General features: G+C 40.0%; 1 long non-coding RNA gene across 1 annotated transcript; it reads right to left on the minus strand.

Annotated features, from left to right (window-relative positions):
- Positions 1–1,723: 1,723 nt before the first annotated feature.
- On the minus strand, positions 1,724–9,769 carry LOC145551751 (uncharacterized). Its single transcript, XR_014087654.1, has 3 exons — positions 7,638–9,769; positions 5,294–7,561; positions 1,724–2,260 (listed from the first exon to the last, which is right to left on the minus strand). It is a non-coding gene; the product is annotated as an uncharacterized LOC145551751 (long non-coding RNA).
- Positions 9,770–24,109: the final 14,340 nt, after the last annotated feature.

Consider the following 24,109-nt stretch of genomic DNA (forward strand, 5'->3'; position numbering starts at 1 on the left):
CATTTTACTTCTAGTGCAAATGTCTCACACTTGAAATAAGACAAAACTAACTTACAAGAAAGTTTTTAGCAAAATATAGGAATTAGTTTTAAATCCATAATTCCTTAATATTGATGATAAAAAGTACTAGTTCCACTGGCAGATTGTTTCACTTATTATAAGACATTTTCCCCATGTCAAGTGAAATAATCTAATAACAATATTAATGAATAATTTATTGACTTAAAGCAAAGAAATCTTACAAAAAGTTACTTGTAAGTTGGTTTTGTCTCTTTTCAAGCCTGCTGAGATATTTTCACTATGAACTAAACACAAATACTTGATAAGATTTTGAGGGTTTTTTTTCTCCATGAAACAGTTCAGATTCAAGCAGATTTGATGAAGGGCATCTGAGAGGATCAGTTTTGAGGTCTTGCTTAATATTTACTGGGTCATTCTGAAACGTAAAACCCAGAGAGTTGAGCCTCAGACATTTCAAAGCTCTGGCAGATTTAGATTCAAACTCATTTTCCTTCAACCACAGAGTTTGTTCCTGATTGGAAGTGAGACACACATCACTCAGAAGAACATAAAAATATTTTTAATTCACCTTTTATTAAAAAAATGTTTTTTTGATTGTTTAGAATGGTATGCATAGTTTTCCAGATGTAATTTTATTTTTATTTTTTTTGCATTATAGAATCAAACCTCTTCTTGTAGTTTCTGATCGTCCTTTTGTCTGTTTCCGTGGTATTTTGACGATTTGTTTCCCAGGCCTGATCTTTTAGTTTCCTCCACAGATTATCCAAAAGATCGACCAACAATCTTCCATCCAGCGGTCCACATGTCAAGCCCCGCCTTCTGACTTCAAACTGGCCAATCACCTCAGCCTTCCAGAGTGGGAAACAGGAAACAAAGTTTACCTTCACATATTTATATAATTAACAATTATTTGTCAATAATAAAATATCAAACAAACATTTTATGTATGACCATCTACAATTTACAAGTCATTTCATTCTTTAAATTACTTAAACTTTTAAACCAATCAAACAATCGTCGTACTTCCTGTAAAAGAGGTGGGCTGAGGTGGGCTTCCTGTTTAGCAGGGACCCAAGATGGCTGCCGCAAAAGGTGCGCCCACACGGTAACAAACATTTCATCAGTACATCGACTGAATGTTCAAACTTAAACACTCTAGAGCTAGAAAAAAAAAAGGTTAGAGGAGAAATTTATTATATTTAAAACTACTGAGTAAAAACAAACACATTTAAAACCCAGTTCAGTTCTGGTTCATCTTTAGCCAATTTTTAAGCTTTGAAGTAAATAGTTTAAAGTCAGACATGGTGTTAAAATTAAACGGCCCTGCTCATTTTCATTTCACAGTCACGACTTGCGGTGCTTTTATTGTCATCCTGTCTCTGAACAAATGCAGGGTTAGGGTTGTAATGACTCAGGCTCTATGTGACCGATGCATTTATGAAGCAGCTTAAGAAAACAACAAAAACTAATAAAGTTGTCAAAGCTCAATAGGTTATGTTTTTTAATAATGTTCCAGTGGTCTGGAGATGTGACGACTGGTTTGAAACTTGGGATGTTGTTTTTTGAGCTAACACTTTTAAACTCCTCCACTACATTTTCTCTAAGCTCGTCTGCTTTGTCTTCATTGTGCTGTTTAACTAAAACAAAACAGAAATACAGAAGAGCTGCATTTCTACTGATAGTAATTTACACACAGTTGCTGTTTATGACTTCCACTTGATTTTATTTAGAGGCATTTAACTGAGAAGGGCTACAAATGTGCGTCGCACGTTTTAGATTTTCATTTATTTTGTCTCAGTTTTCTTCCTTTTCACTCTTCTACTTTGCGTACATTGCGTACGGATTAAACAAAAAAACATTGCTTGTGTTTGTGGCATGACAAATTGTGAGAACCGTTGTGAACAGTTGGTTGAGTGGTGTGGCGGAGGGAGTGGAGGGGCGTGTGATCCCGGTTGATGCCGTTATCTCTCGCCGTGGCAGGCGGGAGAGGTGTTGCCGTGATGGCTGCAACTTTTCTTGGGCATCAGTGAGATAGAACTGGCTGGCTGGGAGCTATTCTGGGACGAGGGTCTCTTCAGAGAGGCAGCGGCTGGTTTGTGTACCCTGTCACTCGGTGTGCCGTTAGAAGAAGAAGAAGAAAAAAAAATGGCATGTTGATAACACGCAAGGAGGAGACGAGTTCCCAAAGTCCCCAGAGCTGCCAGCTTTAAATAAGTCCACAAACACGGACGTTCCTGCCCTGTAAAAACACACACACACACGCACACAGAAAACAGAATTAAGAGTGTACGCGAGGCTTGCATTGTTGCCCCTGCACATCTCTCTGCACCGCTTCGCTGCAGCTCCCTGCAACAGCTGACCTCTCCGGGCCGCGGCTCTCCTTACGCTCCCTCTGATCCTCAAAACCATTTAGGTCTCAACTCATTCGGGCTCGTTCCCACACTGATTTACCCGTGAGATGTTTGTGTGTTTAATTTGGAAGTGAAGTCTAAGAAAGAGAGCTAAGCTGAGTCAAAGCTGCAGGACCTCCAGGTGACCTGACGGGACCTGAGTGAAGGTCTCCTCGCTCTTCACCCGAGTCCTTCAAATCAAACCAAGTTATTGTCAAATGTTTGTGCAGCAAAAAAACCCAATTTTTTTTTGTTTGTGCCTCTATCATTTTAAAGATATCCCTAAATGTTTCCAAAGGTCATTAAAGGTCAACCAATTCCACCACATTTAGAAAATTAAACAAATGTTGCGGTGGAGAACTTTTTTGTTGACTGCACAAGGCACTGCAAACGTAAAATCATATAAATGTCAGTTTTGTTTCATTTTGTTAACATGTGGTGGAGAGAGGGAAGGTTGACCTCTGGTGACCTCTGGAAACTTTTTTTTTTTTAAATCTTAGAAATTATAACAGCACAAACAAAATTTATATTGCACAAATGTTTGACACCAATTCCATTTAATTTGAAGAAGACGGCGGCATGACTTCACTCAGGTCAGTTCGACAGTTTGCTGATGTACATTGTGACGCTCTGGACGCCAAACCCCGACCCAGTGTGGCCGGCTGTGGTCGCTTCAGGTCATCCACCCAGAGCCAGCAGGAGAAATCAACTGCAGCCGGACTGGGATTATTTATCCCAGGTTTTTATTTTTAGACAAGCAGCAAAAAAGTTTGCCTCCAAATTGAGGAGGCAAACTTTTAAAAAATTCTAGCATTTTCTTACTCTTGAAAAAAAAAAACCAAAAAAACCTAGAATAAGCTGCAAAATATATTAATGTTATTGTGATATTTCCATTTAACTAACATTTTTCTTCTGACTGCCAGTGATAACATTTTGTAGTGCCAACCTGAATCAGATAAGATAAGTCGGTAGAGCTGTTGCCATGGAGCCGTTAGCTTTAGGTTTCAGATTTTCTGCATGTTCTCCCCCTGCGTTCTCTCCGGCTTCCTCCCACAGTCAGAAACCATGTCTGTTGGGTCAGCTGGTGTGTAATAATCAGTAAGCCTGTGATGGATTATTGATTTTTGATACCTGTTGTATGGTGTCCTATTATTATCCAAAATGTCATTTCCTTTTAGAATCAAACGTAGGAAAACAACTTCCAACCTACAGCTGCTGGGGGAATAAATAACTGTATACTGATATAAAAATACTCAGGGCGTTATACTGACTCAGCTAATGTCTACCTGTGTATCAAAGTATACAAGATTACCATTATTTTTATTTCAAATGTAAAAGATTTTGAAAAGCAATAAAATACATGGAGGTTTGTGGTGTGAAAAAGATCAATGGATAGAAATGTTTTTACAACAGCAGTTCTTAGTCCTCTTAACAGCAAGGTGACTAGTAAATATTGCAATATTTAAAAGTAAAGCAACAAAAAAAATATTTGAAATAGTTTAATTTATTTAAACGTCCTATAGTGAGTAAACTAAGAAGAATTTTAAAGGCTGGTGAAAATGCCGTCGGTGGGGTTTGTCAGAGGAAGAAGTGATGGAAAGATGCTAAATGTGACACTTTTATGACTGGGAAATATGCAAACGGTATAACAACCAATTTTGATTATTACGAGATAACCAAAGTTTAAAACCTGAAGTTGTACCGTCGAGAGATGAGTAGTACCTACATTTACTAGAGCAGTTAAACCCCCCCAACTAGGAATAGTTTTGCTGCATCACTTTTTAAATTTTTTTACTTTTAATTGAGTAAAATTTCTGGGGTAACTGTCTGAGGAACAAGGATTTTAATCTAAATGTATTTTTCCACTCTCTGAGCCAGTAGAGCTGTGTTCTCACTGGAAACATGTTGCTCTGTTCTAACATAAATATACACACATCACCTACTGTAAGTTTTAGCTTATTAAGTTTTATGTTGAAAATTTGGATCCTTAAAATTTGCTACCTAATGTTTTTTCTTTCAAGTGTAATGTTGCAAGATAAATATTGTATTCCGTTTAAATATGTAAAAATCAACAATAATTCAACCGCAGTTGATGCTTTACCCTGATTTTGACTGCTGATTTTCAGCTGAAACTGGTTTAAAAATAAAGGGCTAATATGCAACAATTAACACAAATTGTATTATATAATTATTAAGAATAAAGACATTCTTTATTTCTCTGGTTGAATGTGTTTTTGACCTCGCGGGGCCCTTCAGCTCCCTTGCACGTTTTCTGCTCTCTTTCCGCCGTAAAGCGGCTGTTTTCGGCCCTCAAAGGTCACTGTTTCATTGCCGTAGCAGTAACCTAAACTCGGAGGGGTGAAGCAGAGATTCGTTTTGGATCAAAGCATTCATCGCCGGTGGATATTTCTGTAATCGCTTCATGCCTGCCCACAATACCTTGCAGCAACTGTGTGGGCTCAGGTCTTAGCCGCCAGCTCAGCGGCGTGGAGACGGGCAGACGCGTGGCACAAACACACTCTAAAGCCCCAATTACTTCACCCCCCCCACCACCACAACCACCACCTAACCTCCATCAGTCTCACACACACACACACACACACACACACACACACACACACACACACACACACACACACACACACACACACACACACACACACACAGCCAATAGCAATATGCAGCAAGAGTTAATCAGTCTTTTAGCGGTTTAGGGGTCTGGGGGGCCCTGACATTACGCTCTGGCTCCAGACAATACCCCATCCCTCATTGTGCTAAGTTGCGGTGCGGGTCAGAGGAGCTCGGCCTGCGTGGCCGGCCCTGCCCTCGGTATGTAAGGCAGCCCTCAGCTGTCCGTCTATTTCAGGAGCATGGAGGCATACCTCGGTCCAGCTGGGGCATCGGAGACAATGGACACACGGCCTTATCCAAACAGAGGCCCGCAGACAATCCGACGCACTCCAGAACCCCGGCATAGCCGCGCCGCGGCAGCTCTCCTGTCCAATTAAAATGAAGAAAAGAGTTAACAAGGCTCTCTGCCCGTGTGACTCGTGAGGTGCGTCCTGTCCTCTACAAACTTGTGAAAAATAGCTAGAAGGAAAGATATCATAGGAAAACTTCGTTACAGTTTGCAGCCGACCGTGTTCAGGTTACACGAACAAGGTGAGACGAGACCAAAGTTGGACGTTTTAGCTGACATGCAAAACGATGCGAATGCAACAAAACTAGAAATGCACTCCACCATCAACATGGTGGTGGCAGAGTCATGATGTGGGATTGCTGCTCTTCAGGAGGGACAGAGATCCTGGTTAGTGTCGGGGGGCTAAACTCAGTGAAATCCTAGGGGGAGGGGTACTCTGGGAATCTGTTAGAACGTCCCAGTCAAAGTTCAAACCTATAGTCTTTTTATTTTTTATTTTGTTGTCCTGTTTAGCGGTGTGGAATTAATACAACTGGAAAGTACTCAGTAAAACTGAGAGTGTATCTGACAAACACCAGAATCTAAACACCTGTGTGTGTGCGTGCGTGCGTGCGTGCGTGCGTGAACTAGGTTTTTATATCCTTATGGGGACAGATTTCTGTTTACAGAGTGGAGTGTGGGGTTGGGTTAGTGTAAGAAAATGAATGGAAGTCGATGTAAAAACATGACTGTGTGTGTGTGTGTGTGGGGGGGTGTGTGTGCGTGTGTGTGTGTGTGTGTGTGTGTGTGTGTGTGTGTGTGTGTGTGTGTGTGCTGGATTCTCTACCCACTGAGAGTAACTTCACTGAATGAAGAACAAATATTATAACCACAAAATATACCAGATGCAGAAACAGACCTGAAGTTAATGTTGAAGTGAGACCTCTTGTTTGAACACCAGCTTTGTTGATCTTTTGTTCGATCCTTTCTGCTGAGAAACTAAAAAGGTTGCAGTAGACATTTTATTCCTAGTGGATGTACCCTGTTCTAACTTACATACACATACTGGACTAGTTTAATAAGTTTTGTACAAACAAAATAAAGTATTTCTTCTGCCTTAATTTGATATTTTGTAAATGTGTCTATTTGTATTAATCTCTCAAGCTTTGCACATAACTTTCTTTTTTTTTGTCATGCAACCATTTTTAAACATTAAATCAAATTTTTCTGATCAGTTATTCAGTACTTAATTAGCCTTTTTACCAAATACCTTTTGACTTTTTCTTGAATAATTTATTTTATAGATATTTCTTATTTTACTTGAGCTACTTCAACCCTTCTCTGCATGTACTCCCAAAGACTTGCAATCAAAGGCAGTTCAAAAGACATCAGACACTCTTAGTGTTTAATAAAAGTGAATGCCACGCTTTTGTCAAACATTTTTTTTCCCCATTTTATATCCATGTGCTATTTAGTGCTGGTTGGTCGATCACATAAAATCCCAGTAAAACACTTCAAAGCTTGAGGTTTACCATTTTATGTCAGTTATGGCTTTAATTTGTTACATAACATCCCACAGAATTAAATGAATAGTACTTTTTCTTAAATCTACAAAATAATGTGCTAGTTGTCCCAAAAGCAAGTTTTACTTAATCTGATGATAAGTAACATTATTTGCTTCTTCTCCAAAATGTCAGACAGCTCATCGTAAACTCATCTGAGGACTTCAGCGGTTAAAATCACCGACTTCCATTTTTATTTCAGCAAAGTCAAGGTTTCTAAATAGACCTGGAAGGGAATCGCTTGTAGCTGTCAGGTTCGTCATAGCTTCACCTAATTTACTGTCAGCAACTTTTGAGGGCCTGCTAAGGACGCCCAGCCACGCAGGCGGCGGCGCCCTGCATTTCACCATTGATTGCTGTTTAAACTGAGTTGCTGTCACAATGAGAAGCATTTCAGTGGCCTCGCAGTTCACCCAGCCTCCCTGCTCTGCTGTATTTCCCCCATTTTGAGTGCATAGATTGCACCTCTGCCACAGAGGACGGCCCCACTGTCGCCGGTGGCAACTGCTCGCAGGACAACAAGGGGTCACACGCTCACGTTGTGGGCTCAGTCAGATCTCTTCACCGGCACGCAGGAACCCGGCATGTCACCTCGTCTGAAACGGGTGGAGAGCCGGGTGCGTTCAGGTCCGTGTGGAGAAGAGAAAGTCCTGACCAGGTTTAGTCATCACGCTGGTAAATGGTAGAAACTTTAAAAAAAAAGAATACATTTAGCTAAATCAGAATACTTAATAAAAAAAGAAACAAACAAAAACACCTACCTACCAGGGCTGATACTTAGAATTGTGTCACGATATTTTGTGGTACTGTCATGGTAACAATAAAATTGATGATAAACAAAACTATCTGCATGGCACAGGATTCATAGCACCGCAAACGTAGATGCTGGTCTTTAAAAACATTCCTATTAGTTTTTAAAGATTGTGCTAAGATTGTTCAGGATGACAGTTAAAGAAGTGTGAGTTATATCACTAAACTGCACACTGATCAGTAATTTAATCATATTTTTGAGTGCCACACTGCTGGGATACTAAAGTATGTCTTTAATTAAAAAAACATAACATTTAAAATTTATTGTGACATCAAGGAAACTTTTTATCATGAAAATAATTTTTTTGCCATAAATGATAAATGATGCTCCTAAACTGAAAAAAAAATTCTGAACGTTATTATTTCCACAAACAAAACATAATTACTAATAATCTGTGTCTTACTCAAATAACTTGGGAGTATGTCATAAAATCCAGACTTTGTTTAATTCTGGCCTTTAAATTGCAAAAATGTCAAGGAAAAACAAACCCCCGTATAGTCGAACTAGAACCACAAAGTTAATTCAATTTTGATGGGATAATTTTTTTGTTGTGACTCACCAGTACAGAGTATCACATAAGTCAGAAAGCTGTGGCCCATTCCTGAATCTGTGGCGACCTCTGACTGAAGACTGTTGAGCCGCCTCGGCAAGCGAGCAGCTCAATGTCGCGGCAGCAGAGATTATATTCTACAGTCCTGGATGACACCATCAGTTGTTGACAAACTCTGCTAGTCCACCTCCTTTGCTTTTGCCGCTTCTCTTTCAATCTTTCTCTGCCGGTATAGTTAGAAAGCAAGCCAGAGAGGTTGGAGTCATCAATATAATCGTTTACCGTTAAGATTGATGAAGAAGATGGTTTGACTTCCTCCTTCGCTCTCTACATCCATAAAGACTCTAGGATTTGGGGTTGTAGTTCAGGTTTTATTTGACCTTTGGAGATGCTAATCACGTGTAAAAACAATACCTTGTTGTCAAAGTTGCACATCATAACAACTCTTAATTTGTGTAATCACAACACACAATTTTCAAATGATGATTTTATTCCTTAAGACAAAAAGCAATGTGGAAAAATGCTTCTCCCTCATTTTTAAACCATGAATTAAACCTGATTCACCCTTCTTTTCTTTTCTTTTCTTTTAGAAAGCTTAGTTGATTTTCACTCGCCACACCAAGAAACAGTGACTGACTTCAGACTGGATGTTATTTAGCTTTATTCAGCAGGACAGTTATTTAAAAAACAAAAAACAAAAAGGAAAGTGCAAAGCAAAACGCGATTTCAAAACGGGTTATGGTTGTAGTTAAAATAAAATGTTTAAATGTAACCAAAAAGTCACATTTAGACATTTTAGACTTGTTTTCAGCACTGTACATTATTTCCCTATCTTTTTTTATTATTCTTGATTATAAAGATATCTGCTGTAAAAATAAAATGTATTCTATTGTTGGTTCCCTTGGATTAGAATTTTATAATTATATCTTGCAGTGCTATTATGATAATGATAAAAATGACAATTAAAAAACATTTTTTTGCTTCTTTTTAAGTAATTGTATGATTGTGTATGATTTATAGTTCCACAAACACAAATGCTGCTTTTGGGAAACATTCTGAATAATCTTCTTTAGGATACCAGTCATTTAAAGATGTGTGATTTGTGTCACTAAATTGCATAAAGTGACTGCAATAATCATATTTTCCAATTTACTTATATCTATTGATGGTCTCGTGGAACAAATATTGTAGAAAATAGAAGAAAAAAAAACTAATACTGTTAGTTATTTATCATTAATTGAAATTTATTTAATTTAAATTCTCATCGTGAAAAGAAATGTTTCGCAATAAATGATGAGCAATACAATAAATATCTACATTAATTCATTCCGGTAACTGCAAATTAGAAACAAAAACCCAGCAGTTTGACCTAAGTGACGGGTTTTGCGTCTCCACTCATGTTCCCAGTATCCCTCAGCGTATTTCAGAAGCTCCGTTTGAACTTCACACATTCCGGCGCCAGTAAGAACCACGAAGCGCCGAGCAGCTCTAGATTTTCAGCCCCACACTCTCGGTCCCGCACAAAGTCCCCCCCCCCCCCCCCCCCGCAGACCTCCGAGAGACCCTGCCAACATTTAGCAGCTTTTCTGCGGCACGCGGGGCCCCCGGCATGGGGAGCGGTGAGAAGTCGGTGCGGCAGCAGGTGAAGGCGGCCCCGAGGGAAAACTCCCGAGTCTCTGCTTCCCTCACGGAGACGCAACAGAAGGATCAGCTCGGCATCCGGAGGAGTGCTACTTGCCGGTAGTGGGCCAGGCGCTCGGACAGCTGGCACCGCGAGTACGTCTCCATCCTACACACTCTGGATTCAGCTCCGTGTTGTCCGACAGAAGGCTGCTGTCGCCTCCTGGTTGGCGGCGCCAGAGGACACTTCTTAGCTGTAGTCCAGAGGGAAGAGAGGAACTCAAGTTGTAGGTTTCCCCACAGAGAGAAAGGTTAAGGGTCATTAAGTTTAGTAAAAGTTTAGACACTTATTATAGCCCTTTGGTAAAAGCTGTTAATCTAAGCAATGCTGCCCTCTACCGCCACAAAACATGAATCACAGGTCTGCCACCAAGTCGTCATGGCAGAAATATGAATGCTGATTTAAAAAATACAAAGAGTGACGCTTACAAATCTACATGCGGATGATTATTGATTTGTGCTTTTTACTCTGCTTTGCAAAAATATTCATACCGCACAAACTTGTCCACATTTTGTCAGTACAACCTCAGGCGCCAGTGTAGTCTACTGAGATGTTCTGTGAGATCTATATGAAAAGTCACATATTTGTGAAGTGGAAGAAAATTTGTTTTTCAGAGCCAAAACTCTGAAAAGTGTTCCATACATTAGTATTCACCTTTACTAGTCAGTACTTTCTTTGGCTGCAAAAACAGCCATAAGTCTTATGGTTTATCTCTCTACCAGCTTCATTCATTTAAAGACTAAAATGTTAAACTGAATTGAATTTATTTCATACTAATGAAATAAATTCAATATTAATCTATATTAATCAGTCTGACTACATTAATACAACCATATAAATACGACAGATTTAGCTACAAGACTTTATTTTCATCTGTAGCCCCCTGGCAGATTGATAGTAGAAACTAAAGTAAAATAACACACATCTACAAAGGCACATATCATTTACTGCAAATTACAAGAAATGGTTAATAGCAGCACAAGTTGTTGATTATAAAAGTCAAGTTACATCCATTAAAGACAAACTGAGCTGGTACACTTCACAAACGGACATATTGAATATTGGACGCAAATGGGTCATCGCATTACTCCAGTTCTGTTAAGAGCTGGGGCCAAAGCTCCGGCAAACTGTTGTGGGACGTTGTTGAAAAAGGAACCCAAGTCATACAGTTTAAAAACCATTGCTACCAAATGATAACAAAACTGGTAAATTTACAAAAGTTGAAAACTTATGAAACTCAGAAATTTTATTTTTGCTCCTAGAAAATTTCTGACTTTCCAATTTCAGAAATTTTCTTTTTTTTCTCTAGGCAATTTTTGAGATTAATGTTAACATATCTGAGCTTTTTTTTGTAGTTGAAAACTTCTATTTTTTTATTTTTTATTTTTTTACCTACAGTGGCCCTAATACATTACTTGCATGCTGTCTGATAAACCATACTTTTCCCCTTTTTAACAAGACAAAAACATCATTTTGGTTAAAGCAGACGCCTCAGAGGGAACTCTTGTCCTGACAAGGTCAAGAGTTCCTCCTCTACCAGCAGGGGGAGCCATCGCTCAAAGCGTGACGTGTTCAACATATGGTCAGCTGGGTCAAAGAGGAAACACAAAAGGAACCTTATTATGAGTGAGCTGTTCGGCACCTTGCAGGCAGCTGGCTCCTGGTATTTCAAAACAGGAAAACAAACTAACACGTTTAAAAACTCACAAAGGTACAGCGCCGTTTCTCTGATCTGGGACTTCCTGCGCCCATTTTGCTTGTCCTCCTGGCAGAACGGAGGACATTTTCACCTCTCATTTATTAATATGATGTTTCTGCGTGTTTTCTCAATGACAGGAAGAGGCTATCTCATAGGAAGTGGAAGTAGGAGCGTCCCTCTCTCACACACATGTACCCCCCGCCCCTGTCCCTGCATGGACAGCCCATCCTGTAGCTGGAAGCTTTGTGAGCCAGGAACTCCCCCGTTTTGCTAGTCCATGGCTGCCTGCTTGTATTTTGGTACTCGTCATCCTTTCTGACCTGCTGGCCCGATCCTGGCGCCAGGAGTCTCCACACCTCCCCCTCCTCCCCCCCAGACCCCACGGATAATTCAGACCAGCTGTTGCAAGGTGCCTTTCCTCCCACCCACCACATACTCACACTTGTCTCCGCTACAGCCTTGAGTTAGTCTCAGGGAGAAAAAGAGCTTGGCTGTGGGTTTTTCTTTCTTTTTTTTTTTTTTTTTTGGGGAGGCCTCAGTCTTTGCATGGGGTCTCACACTCTTGTATAAAATAAATCCAAGTCAATCACAGTCCAACCCTCCGCTCTCATGTTATCCCCACGTTTTAAGATGCTTATTGTGCCCTGGCTCAGACTCAGATGCTGATATTTGCTCTTTTCTTGGTTTCCCCCAATCCAAATTCCTCTCCTTTTTGCCCTACTACTCCTTTCCTAACGATCTGGAATGTGAAACGAGGGCAGTAGCCTGAATTGAGTTTTGCAGCGATGTGCCTCGGCGGGGGCTATCTCTTCAACTGGAGTCACATGAAGAGCATGTGCATCCTCGACGATCAAGTGATACCGTGAGGAGATGGAACGTTATGGCCGAGGAATGTTTGACGAATGCGCCGCAGATCGTTTGTGTGCCGTGTTTAATTTCCACTCGAAGCGCTCTAACAGCATTATCGTGCTCCTTCGTGTGTATTGCTGAGTGTTTTTGGCATTCAGGGGCTCTGTGTAAAGTAAGGTGCCTCTCTGTCTACGGCCTAACCACAGTGGGACTTTGGACTGAGATGGAGGGGAACCCCAAGCGTTTGATCCTCGTTTTTTTCCACCCCCGGTACTGCTGAGTAATGGCCCCGCTAGTGAACTTACAGATGTGTGCATGACAGAGGTTTGGATTGTTTTTTACCAAAGCGGTGCTGGTTCTGGTGGTGGCGTTGCGGTCGCCTCGTAGAGCAGCGGTGGATCGTTGTCAGAAACGGGGGCCCGATAGAGGTGGGTGTGGGGGCTGGCGAAAAGAGCTGTTCTGGTGGAACTATGGAGGAAAATAGTTCATGCTGCATTGGGATTTCCTGCCTTTGCTCTGGTTAGCTCCCCCCTCCTCTCCTCCCTTCCTCGCCTACCCACTCAGCTCTTGACACCCTTCAGCTGTATATAAAGTGCTTGGACAACATTACGGCCCGAGTAAAGTTGAGTGGGTGAGTTTACGAAAGCAGCCAGGATTTGAGGGGTGTAAGTTCGGCGGTTTTGAAGAGTTTTGCAGTCAATTTCTAATATCCTGTTTTAATCCGTGCATCATCCACTGGCCAATCTTTCCTTCTTCTTTAATCCAAAGAAGTATGTCGGTCTCTCGATCTGCAGGAGAGCTGAATTTTTTCCTTTTCCTTCTTATTACACCAATGAAAAACCTGTTAGAATTTAACTGATAACATTAGCGTAAGAATCTACAAACATTTTGTTTGGGTGGACCAATTTTTACAAAATATGTACATTTTAACTAAAATTTGTTTAGTTATTTTCAGAAAGTTTGAATAAAATATACTTGTAATAAACTTTTTGATTCCAATTAATTTAGTTCTAACCAGTGCTTTATATTGACTTGAACTTTAGGTACAGTCAAAATCTATCTATTTTATAACTCTTCAATCAGCACAAACAGTCCATAAACATCAGCATAACAAAATATATGTATGCAATTTATTACGAATAATTTATACACAAAGCTGCTGCGTTGCTTTTTAATATAAATGTTGGATTTGAACAGTGGCTGGGTCAGTAATGGGTAGTAGAAAACACGAGAAGGAGCCTCGCGTCTTTACAGGCGGCCATTTTGAACTATTTGGACATCACTTAACCTCTTCCACCGGATGAATCAGGAAATGACAACACAGTAAAATGTTGTTTTATGGTTATGTTAATGTCAGTGGATCCTAGAAAGACAGTTTGTTCTCTGAAGCTAACATTAGCCTTTTAGCTTCTAAGTGGTTGGCACAAGCTAGTCCAAGCTGTGTTCAGTGTTCACAAAGAATTGGTCATAATCTTGTTGACAGCAGGCAATATGTTATCTAGTGGTATATACTCAGCATTGCTTTGTTATGCATATTCAAAAGTGATTTATCGTACTTGAATATTGTTTAGATATGATTTATTATTTTCAGTCCACTCCTTGATGTTTGACATTTGCCACTTTAACATATTTTTGCAGTTTAAAACCTCCTAACCCATAGCCTAACCCAGACCTGGCTCGATCAATAGATGACACAGAAATGAGTTCACAGACGGACCCAAAATAGGTTGTTTTTCACCCGGCAGCTTTTAGAGTGTGTAAATCTAAAATCTAAAAGAACTTGAAGCTTACAAGTTCAGATCAAACAATTCCAAATAACTTGAAAATGATTAATACGTACTCGGTTTTATAACCGCAGTTATCACAGTCAAACAACTGCAGATGAATCAGAGGATCCTCTCCATCTCAGCTGCTGAGCCACACTTGAATTATGAGTAACAAATACTTCCACTGTTTAAATAATGAAGTCATCTGGTTTCCCCTCCGTGTTTTAAAAGTGGTTCTGGGATTAGGGTTTACAGATTACTGCAACAGTGAAACGCTTTCCATCCATTTCAACATGGTGGCATGTAAACGTGAGCTGACGACTAACTGCATTAAAATGCTAGAAAGTTAAACTTTAGCATTAGCACCATAGCTAAACCAGCTAACGCTGCATACAAACTAAAGTTCTTCCTCCAACACAGAAACTTTCACAATCAAAACTACTCAGTTTTACTAAGTTGGTGAATCACTTCATAATCCAACTTGAATAAACAATTACATTCTGATGAAATATTTTGTGGGATTCTTTTTTACCAAAGAAGGATAGGGTTGTTATAATTTTAATGATTAATATTCAATAACCTCCAAAATGAATGCTTGTGCGCCACAGGAAGAAGCTGAAGTACCTGGAGAAACTCCACACAGACACAGAGAGAGTCGACTAACTCCACACAGAATGACGTATAGCTCAGATTTAATCATGAGGCATTCATAATTATTTGAACAGTTAAGTCCAGAATCATTCACGCTTCTGGCATATTTAAATTTAATATGTTTTACGTTCATCTGAGACGTTTGTTTTTAGCAGGAAATGAAAACTGACATTAAAGCTGTGAAAGCTTTTATTTTACTGCTTGGCCAGATTTTTGCCTGTTTCCACTGATGATTTATCTTTGATAATGAGCTTTAGGTGCCTCCTTGTCATCACCCTGATGTTTACCTCCCACCTCATATTCTGCGATACATCTGATACATATCAGCTTCAGGTCGAGAACGGGTCACGCTGAAACATTATTATTACTTCCAGTCGGAAGAAACGTGTTGTTGAAATTGCTTGACACCTAAATCCACCAGGGTTGTGAATTTGAAGAGGCAGGAAAATGAGAAATTATGGTTTAGTGTTTTAAATATGCTTTCCATGTGTTTCTGTCAAAACAGGGAAAGAAAGGTGAAAATTTTATATGCTGTTGTATGACCTCATCCTTTGACAAGAGACACTAATAGAACATTTAGTTTCTGTTTAGGTCTTCTTAAGGTCAATAAATCAAAACAATTTGATATTTATTGCTAAGCGTGTCACTAATACACTGCTAAACATACTAAGTCCAGTTTTCAGCAAAAAGTTTTATGTACGTGATGCGAAACATTATTGAACATTTACAAACTAACATGATTAAATTGAAATGAGCTAAAATTTAGCTAATTAGATAACATTTGCTAATTTACATTTGATAAATGTAAGTAAATTTTACTTACCAAAAAATAACATTTAGTAACTTTTTGGAAAGAATTTACTTTTAGGAGGATTTTTACTATGTTTTACTTTTTACCTTTGCTTGAGTAACTTTATAATTAAGTAACAATACTTTTACTTGAGTAAAAATTTTGGATTGTCTATCAAACCTTTTGGTGAGTAACTTTGTAATTATGTTATTTTATTTATATGAATTATTTTCATTCATTCATTCTGATAAATACCAAAAATTTCCACATACATTTATATTTTGGTCCGTCTGATTATGTAATTTTTAAATATTTAGTGATGTTTTGTTCAGTTACTCAGTACTTGATTAGACTTTTTACCAAATACTTTTTTGGTCTTACTTGAGTAATTTTTTGGAACACGGCGACGTATTAGTGCCATTGTAGATAGAAAAAAAGGATTTGTTTTCTGCCAAAAAAGATTTATAGAAAAAACTGGGAAATTTCTGCGGTTCAGAAGTCAAAAATCTGCGAGAAAAAAACTCAGAAATTCTGAGATCAATCTCAGAAATTCTCTAGAAAAATCTTTGAGTCAAAAACCTTGACTTTTTTTTTTTACCTTTACATTTTTAAAGTTTTTTGACAAATATCAAAAATGTTCCACTTCTAAAACTCAGAAATTTTTCTTGAAAAATTCTTGGATTAATCTCAAATTTTCTGATTTAATTGGCAGAAATTTACTCCTTTTTTTCTGTCTACAATACCCCTAATACTCCATCACAGGACTGCTACTTTTACTTTTACGTGAGTAAAAATATGTCGAAGTAGTGCTGCTCTTACTTGAATGAAATTTTTTTGCTCCTCAACCCATCTCTGCTAACATGTAACACCCTACAAAATGTTTCTTTTTATAGTGTTTATCCAGCTAGGATATACATCCAGTGACCTCAGCCCTGTGAATAAACAGCAGTCACGCTGCTCGTGTTAAATGCAACAAGGACAGGTGCGTCTCCATTTGGCGGCACCCAGACACGTCGCCTTGGTGTTAAAGAGGAGGTGGATGTGGCACATGGGGGCCCTGGTTTAGAACCTCTCTTCCAGGGCTTTGATCTGGAAGTGTGAGCAGTGGAGCTCAGGGCCATGTGTCACTCATTAGCGGTGTGGTGAGAGCATGCAGGCTGGCAGGTCTCTTTTTTTTTTCTTTCTTTCTGGTGAGGATGCTGTGAAAATGTCTGCTCATGGGGTGTTCCTGCTAATAAACCCTGAGGGTGGCGTAAGCACTTGGGGGCAGGGAGCTAAAAATAAACCCTCGCAGTGCAGCTCTCTTTAATAACTCGGCATCGTTTCCATCCCACCTTGTGGCGCGTACATTTATGCTAAGCAGATTGCACAGGAAGTCGAAGAGACGATCTCAGTGAAAAAGCCCTGCTGCCCTCGTTCGCTGTGTTGGGAAAGGAGGGAAATGGAAACCAGATGTCTGAGATCCACCGTGAATATGTCAAAGCTCTAAGACTATGTCAGTTCCTCCCCGTCCTATTGGTGGACGGCAGCTTTTCTGCGCCGTCATCAGTAAAGTCTGCAGTACTCCCTCCCCGCGGATGTCTCCGCAAGGCCTCAGCTGCAGCTAAGAGCCGGAGATTCTGGGGAAAGAAGTCGCGAAGCCTCTCGAAGATGATCTCTTTTTTTTTTGTATTCCTTGGGTTTCAGTCCTCACCACATTCCTCAAATTTCAGGGTAACTTCCCATATCCCAGGACTCAGCCGGGTGGCAAATCTCTCAACGCTCCTCTGTGGATAGATTGCTTTCTCTAGCTTGAGAAAATAACAAGCTACAGAGTAATGACTTAACAAGCATCAGGATAATGGCTTCAACATGTGCAGGACTGCGTCGGGCTGCGTGTGTGTCTGTGCGTGCACACGTTTCTGGACCGTGTGCACGCTCTGCTTGCTTGGCCTGTGTGCGTCTATTGTTTGGGAGCCGACTTTGCAGAATCAACTGGTTTAAAAGGCTGGGTGGCTCTGCCACGACTCCGCAGGTTCCAGGCCTTTGGGGATCAGGAGCTCTTCGTGTGTCACGATGACGAGATGCGTCTGCGGGGTGTCGGTGGGAGGAGGGATGGGTGTTTTCCATCACAAACAGCTGCTTCTCAGGCCTCCCACAAGGAACATGGCTTCTCTGAAAAGTGCACACAGCCCTGCTAAGATGTCAGAGTTTTGTGATGTCGCTATAATAAGCTTCAAGAAAACATCCCAGTTTATAATAAACAGGTTGTTTTTTTGTTTTGTTTTTGGACTGATGAAGTTGAAACTTTGCACTAACAAGACCACAAGAGCCAAATTCAAAGTGAAACATGGAGTTTGAGGCATCTTGATTAGGGATTACTTTTCCTTATGTAGAGCAGATTTTTTCCCCCGCCTGTGAATGAAGTTACTAATCTTCCCAAAAATTTATCAGGTTTGATTGAAAACCTTTCAGAGATTGCAAATTCCACTTGATTCTCATCTCCCTTCAGTTGTCAGTCTAGGATTTCTCCCACTGACCTGGATTTCTCTGGTACAATTTCTGCTAGGCCAATCAGCAAACCAAAGGAGATTGATTTTCTTTGCTGTTTTAGATTTGTAGTCTGCCCGTAGTTCTAGCAACGGCAGCGGAGGAAGTGAACGAAGCAGTTTGGTCCGTGTTGGTCACGCTTCCAAATATTTAAATTACATTAACGTTCTCATTGGCACTTCTCTCTTCGTAGTGGAGGATAGTTGTTTACATCACAGGCCATTTACGGTAAGTTTCATAGCGTCAAACTGAGGCAGTACATACGCCATGGGCAAACATTAGTGATTGGGTAAAATTTAAAACCTCAACAGAGCCTCCAGGAAGCAATCACTAATCAAAAGCTGATAGTCTGGATCATCAGTATGAAGCAAAGCATAGAACAAGGAGCTGGTTTTTACCAGGCTATTATCCATCCAAATCCACACAAGAATGATTTCACCAGAGAAAAATCTACATTTTAGTCATCTAGCTGAGTTCAGAACTAAATGTGGCAGAAAACCTGCAAGAGGATATAAAGATGTCCGCTCAATCCATTGGAATTAGAAAATTCTTCCCAGGTAGACTATGTAGCTGAGCTAACTGACTCAGAAAACTTGATGATGAAAGTAAGTCATGTCCGTGAAAGAAATAAATGTGATATATTGAAGGTAGGCACGTTTACTCGATCACAGCTTTTTCTTCACCTTTTTCTTCCAAACTGAGTTTTTTTTCTTCAATGAAATAAATCTCACGTAATACATGGGAAATGGTTTGAAATGATTTGTTCTGGTCTGATTATGTTCCATCTTAGAAAGCCGGCATTTTAAAGGGCGTGAGCCCTCTGTGCATTTGTCCGTCTGCATGGCGGCGGAGTTGTTTTTTAGCTAATTGCTGGTGTTGACTCTGTCGAGAAGCGGTTTCGATGCCACACATCTGCTTCCTCGGAGGCACCGCCTCAAATTTGAACTTTCTTTGATCTCCGTCGGGCCAAATGTGGGGGGAGAGGACGTCTGTTTGTCCGTCCTCAGCATCTAGCTTCACACCAAACACCTGTTCCTGCTCCAATCTCATCCTGGTGCGAACCTGTTGGGTTGTTCATGGGAAACTGCAATCTCATGACTGAATTCCCAATACCCTTTCCTGTCAATGACATACTGACGTGCAGTGCTGTCAGCTGCTGCTTCGTCTGGCTTGCCCGAACAAGAGCAGCGCTACTTTTTCACACAGGGCTTCCGAAGTGCTCAGCGAGTCAGAACCACGGGCGGTGGGGGGTGCGTCTTTTTCCCAGCATGGTGGCTGACACTGTTTACATACGGTTACACCACAACATGTTGGGACATGAAGAAATCTATCAAACCTCTTTCATAATGCTGCCTGGAAGACCTGAGGCAACAGTTCAACGACAGCTTTGCACCTTGCCTGGGAAAGAATGCTCAGGTGTATCAAGCAGGTGAAGTCTGCTCCCCTGGCAGGTGCAGGTCCAAAAAGAAGGCCCCTGTTTTACTTGTTTGTAGGCTCGGATTTTCATTCGAGACGATCGACAAGTGCAGATTTACACGGTTTTAGAAATTACATAAGAGATTTGTTTTTCGTTTTAGGTATTATTTCAGCACTACGTATTTGACTTTTGTTGAAATTCTGAGAGTTTTCTGAAGATCCTCCTTCTGAAATGGTCAGTCTGCTCTGATTGGTCAACTTAAATGAGTGAGATTAAAATGAGCCATTAATTAAGAAATGAGGAATTGAGGGGAGAGTTGGGCTAAAAAAAAAGAAAAGAAATCAAAGGGCATCTGACAGCAGCATGATGGTGAAATAGTGATTATCACATCTTAAAAATGTTAAAACATTGATGTTTTGATTTTGTAGGAATTATGCTGAGTTTCATGTCTATAGAAATGGTGAAACCAGCTGAGAATAACACATTCAGCTACTTTACACCAAGTAATCATAGATCAGAGAAACGTCAGTCTCTTTTAGTCTCTTTTAGTAGAGGAATGTAAATAGAATGTAAATAAAACACTGACAAAGTTGGGTTTGCTTTGCCTTACAAAAGTATTCACACCCCTTGACTCTTTTCGCCTTTTGTCACATGACAACAACATCCGTGATTTATATTAGGATTTTGTTTGACAGATCAACACAAACTTGTCAGTGACTGAATGACTGAAGTAGATGGAAACAAATAAATGGAAAAACATTTTTTACAAATGAAAACATGGAGAGTTTGGCTTTACACTTAACTTAACTTTGACTGGACTATTCTAATGCATGTATACTCTTTGCTACCAACCATTTCACTGTAGCTCTGACAGGCTGAGCTTCTTGTCCTGATGGAAGGTGAACCTCTGCTGCAGTCTCAAGTACTTTGCTGTTGCCAAACTTTTCCTCTTTCAGGGATTGTCCTGTTTTTGTCTTTAGTCACCTTCCCATTAAATCCGGTCAGTTTTCATATTCCTTTCAAAGAGATTTATCCTCACAGTGTGAGGCACAGTAGGTGTGGCGTCTAGTGTTAGCTTTCTGCCCCTCACAGCATTTTGCATTTAGGTCAGAAAAACTTCAACTTTGTTCTCATCTGACCAGATCACCTTCCTCCACAGATCTGCTGTATTGCTTATGGAAAAACAGAACTTCTCTGAACAATGTGTTTCTTCTTTTCACAGTTCTACAGGCCAGGTTTGTGTTGATTGCTAGCTGAGCTACGGATCTCTGCAGCTCCTCCAGAGTTACCGTGTCCCTCTTGACTGCTTTTCTGATTAACGCTCTCAGTTAAGGTAAACTAGCAACTTATTTTGAAGTTGAACCAAACTTTTTCCATTCTCAGGTAAAGTGGCAGGGTTATGTAAAATTGCTTGTTTAGGCTCTACATCATGTTATAAAGTTATTCCCTGAATTGTTACCTTGATTCTTTCATGCATGCTTGAGAAATCCTTTAATTTCCATGGCAACCGTTCAGCTGTGCGAAATGCCTGGGTGGAGCTAGCCCTGCCTTTGAAATTTGCAGTTTCCAAGACTCCGCCTCACAGAGCAGCCATCCCCTGTCTGCTCCTTCAGACTAGCCAGCAGCAATTAGCAAACACCTGGTAGAACTGCTCAGTTCGTTACAGGAGCTGCTTCTCAGTGAAACGCTGGTAAAAATGTTGTAAAAGGGTTAAAAGAGGAGCCATGTTGTGATGATGATGGAGTTTCAGAAAGAGCAGGAGGATCTAAAGAAATTACACATTTCTTTTAAGTCTTATTAGATATACAGGTCCTTCTCAAAAAATTAGCTTATTGTGATAAAGTTCATTATTTTCCATAATGTAATGATAAAAATTAAACTGTCATATATTTTAGATTTATTGCACACCAACTGAAATATTTCAGGTCTTTTATTGTTTTAATACTGGTGATTTTGGCATACAGCTCATGAAAACCCCAAATCCCTGTCTCAAAAATGAGCATATCATGAAAAGGTTCTCTGAACCTGCAGTTAACCTCATCATCTGATTCAACAAAGTAACTCTAAACACCTGCAAAAGATTCCTGAGGCTTTTAAAAACTCCCAGCCTGGTTCATTACTCAAAACCACAATCATGGGTAAGACTGCTGACCTGACTGCTGTCAGGAAGGCCATCATTGACACCCTAAAGTAAGAGGGTAAGACACAGAAAGAAATTTCTGAATGAATAGGCTGTTCCCAGAGTGCTGTATCAAGGCACCTCAGTGGGAAGTCTGTGGAAAGGAAAAAGTGTGGCAGAAAAAGCTGCACAACGAGAAGAGGTGACCGGACCCTGAGGAAGATTGTGGAGAAGGGCCGATTCCAGACTTTGGGGACCTGAGGAAGCAGTGGACTGAGTCTGGAGTAGAAACATCCAGAGCCACCGTGCAGAGGCGTGTGCAGGAAATGGGCTACAGATGCCGCATTCCCCAGGTCAAGCCACTGTTGAACCAGAAACGGCGGCAGAAGCGCCTGACCTGGGCTACAGAGAAGCAGCACTGGACTGTTGCTCAGTGGTCCAAAGTACTTTTTTCGGATGAAAGCAAATTTTGCATGTCATTGGGAAATCAAGGTGCCAGAGTCTGGAGGAAGACTGGGGAGAAGGAAATGCAAAAATGCCAGAAGTCCAGTGTCAAGTACCCACAGTCGGTGATGGTCTGGGGGGCCATGTCAGCTGCTGGTGTTGGTCCACTGTGTTTTATCAAGGGCAGGGTCAATGCAGCAGCTATCAGGAGGTTTTGGAGCATTTCATGCTTCCATCTGCTGAAAAGCTTTATGGAGATGATTTCATTTTTCAGCACGACCTGGCACCTGCTCACAGTGCCAAAACCACTGGTATTACTGACCATGGTATTACTGTGCTCAATTGGCCTGCCAACTCTCCTGACCTGAACCCCATAGAGAATCTGTGGGATATTGTGAAGAGAAAGTTGAGAGACACAAGACCCAAAACTCTGGATGAGCTTTAGGCCATCGAAGCATCCTGGGCCTCCATAACACCTCAGCAGAGCCACAGGCTGATTGCCTCCATGCCACACCGCATTGAAGGCTGCAAAAGGATTCCTGACCAAGTATTGAGTGCATAACTGAACATAATTATTTGAAGGTTGACTTTTTTTGGTATTAAAACACTTATCTTTTATTGGTCGGATGAAATATGCAAATTTTTTTAGATAGGAATTTTGGGTTTTTATGAGCTGTATGCCAAAATCATCAGTCTTGAAACAATAAAAGACCTGAAATATTTCAGTTGGTGTGCAATGAATCTAAAATATATGACAGTTAAATTTTTATCATAACATTATGGAAAATAATAAACTTTATCACAATATGCTAATTTTTTTAGAAGGAGCATTTTTATAACAACCGAAGCAAACATAGATACTTGATTGTGCTATAAAAGGAACCATGTGTCTGGAAAATACATAATACCGTCCCTTTAAAGCTTTTCACAACACAAACCTGCTTAAAACTTCTCCACAACTTCCCCCCCAATCAGTCCGTCTAAAAACAAGAATAAAAACAAAGGTTCTTTTTAAACATGAAAAACGTTTTCTTTAGCAGTCATTTCTCTAAATATGACTTTGCAGCTCCAAACAATTTGTATTCAGCTAGACCGAGGGCTATCGCATATCCTATGAAAATACATGGATGTTTATGGATTCAAGGAATTAATTTGACATATTCTTTATTTTTTCATATCAATTTCAGAAGACAGCTTGCTCTAAGGTTTCAGCAACTATTATTAACTGTATCAATGATTTCTTTTTAAAAACATTCGCCAGTAGTGTTTGAGTTTTCTGATGAGTTTGTGTTTTCATGGTGAAGCAGCTTATTTTAATTGGAAAACTGTAACTGTAGAAGGCCACACAGAGTTTAGTCACATGAAATAAGCTCTTACCTCTCTAAAGGTGATCCTGATGTGCCTCAGATCAAGGAAGACGTCATGTTTTATTTAGATAGAAAACCAAATGTAACCCTCTCGAGTGCGACACCGATCATTTATGAAGTTTAAATAAACAGAAAACAGGTCTGTTCAGCTGTTTCAGTCACAACTGGTAGTTTTTTTTTTTTTTTACTAAGAAACTGAAAACTTGGGATTCAAAATCAATTATATGCAAATATAATGGATATGATGCAAAAACACAGTGACTTCTCCACAAATTTGAAATACATTGTAAAAACATCAACTTTATGACTGAATGTTTGAACCAGGAAGAGGGGGAAAAGGCCAAGTTCCAGTAAGACTGGTAGAGTAACCTTTAGCCTAATAAAATAAAACAAAAATATATAAAAATAACAATGAAACTCTGTTACACATGGAAACTGCATATATCATCACTGTAGTGAAATATAGCGGTGGCAGTGTCATGCTGTGGGGAGGCTTTTTTTCAAGCTGGGAAAGATAATTTGATCAGAGTTTGTGAAAAGATACTAAATACAAGGACACAAAAG

This window comes from Poecilia reticulata, chromosome 5, assembly GCF_904066995.2.
Source record: "Poecilia reticulata chromosome 5, P_reticulata-male-v2, whole genome shotgun sequence".
In the NCBI taxonomy this organism is placed as follows: domain Eukaryota; kingdom Metazoa; phylum Chordata; class Actinopteri; order Cyprinodontiformes; family Poeciliidae; genus Poecilia; species Poecilia reticulata.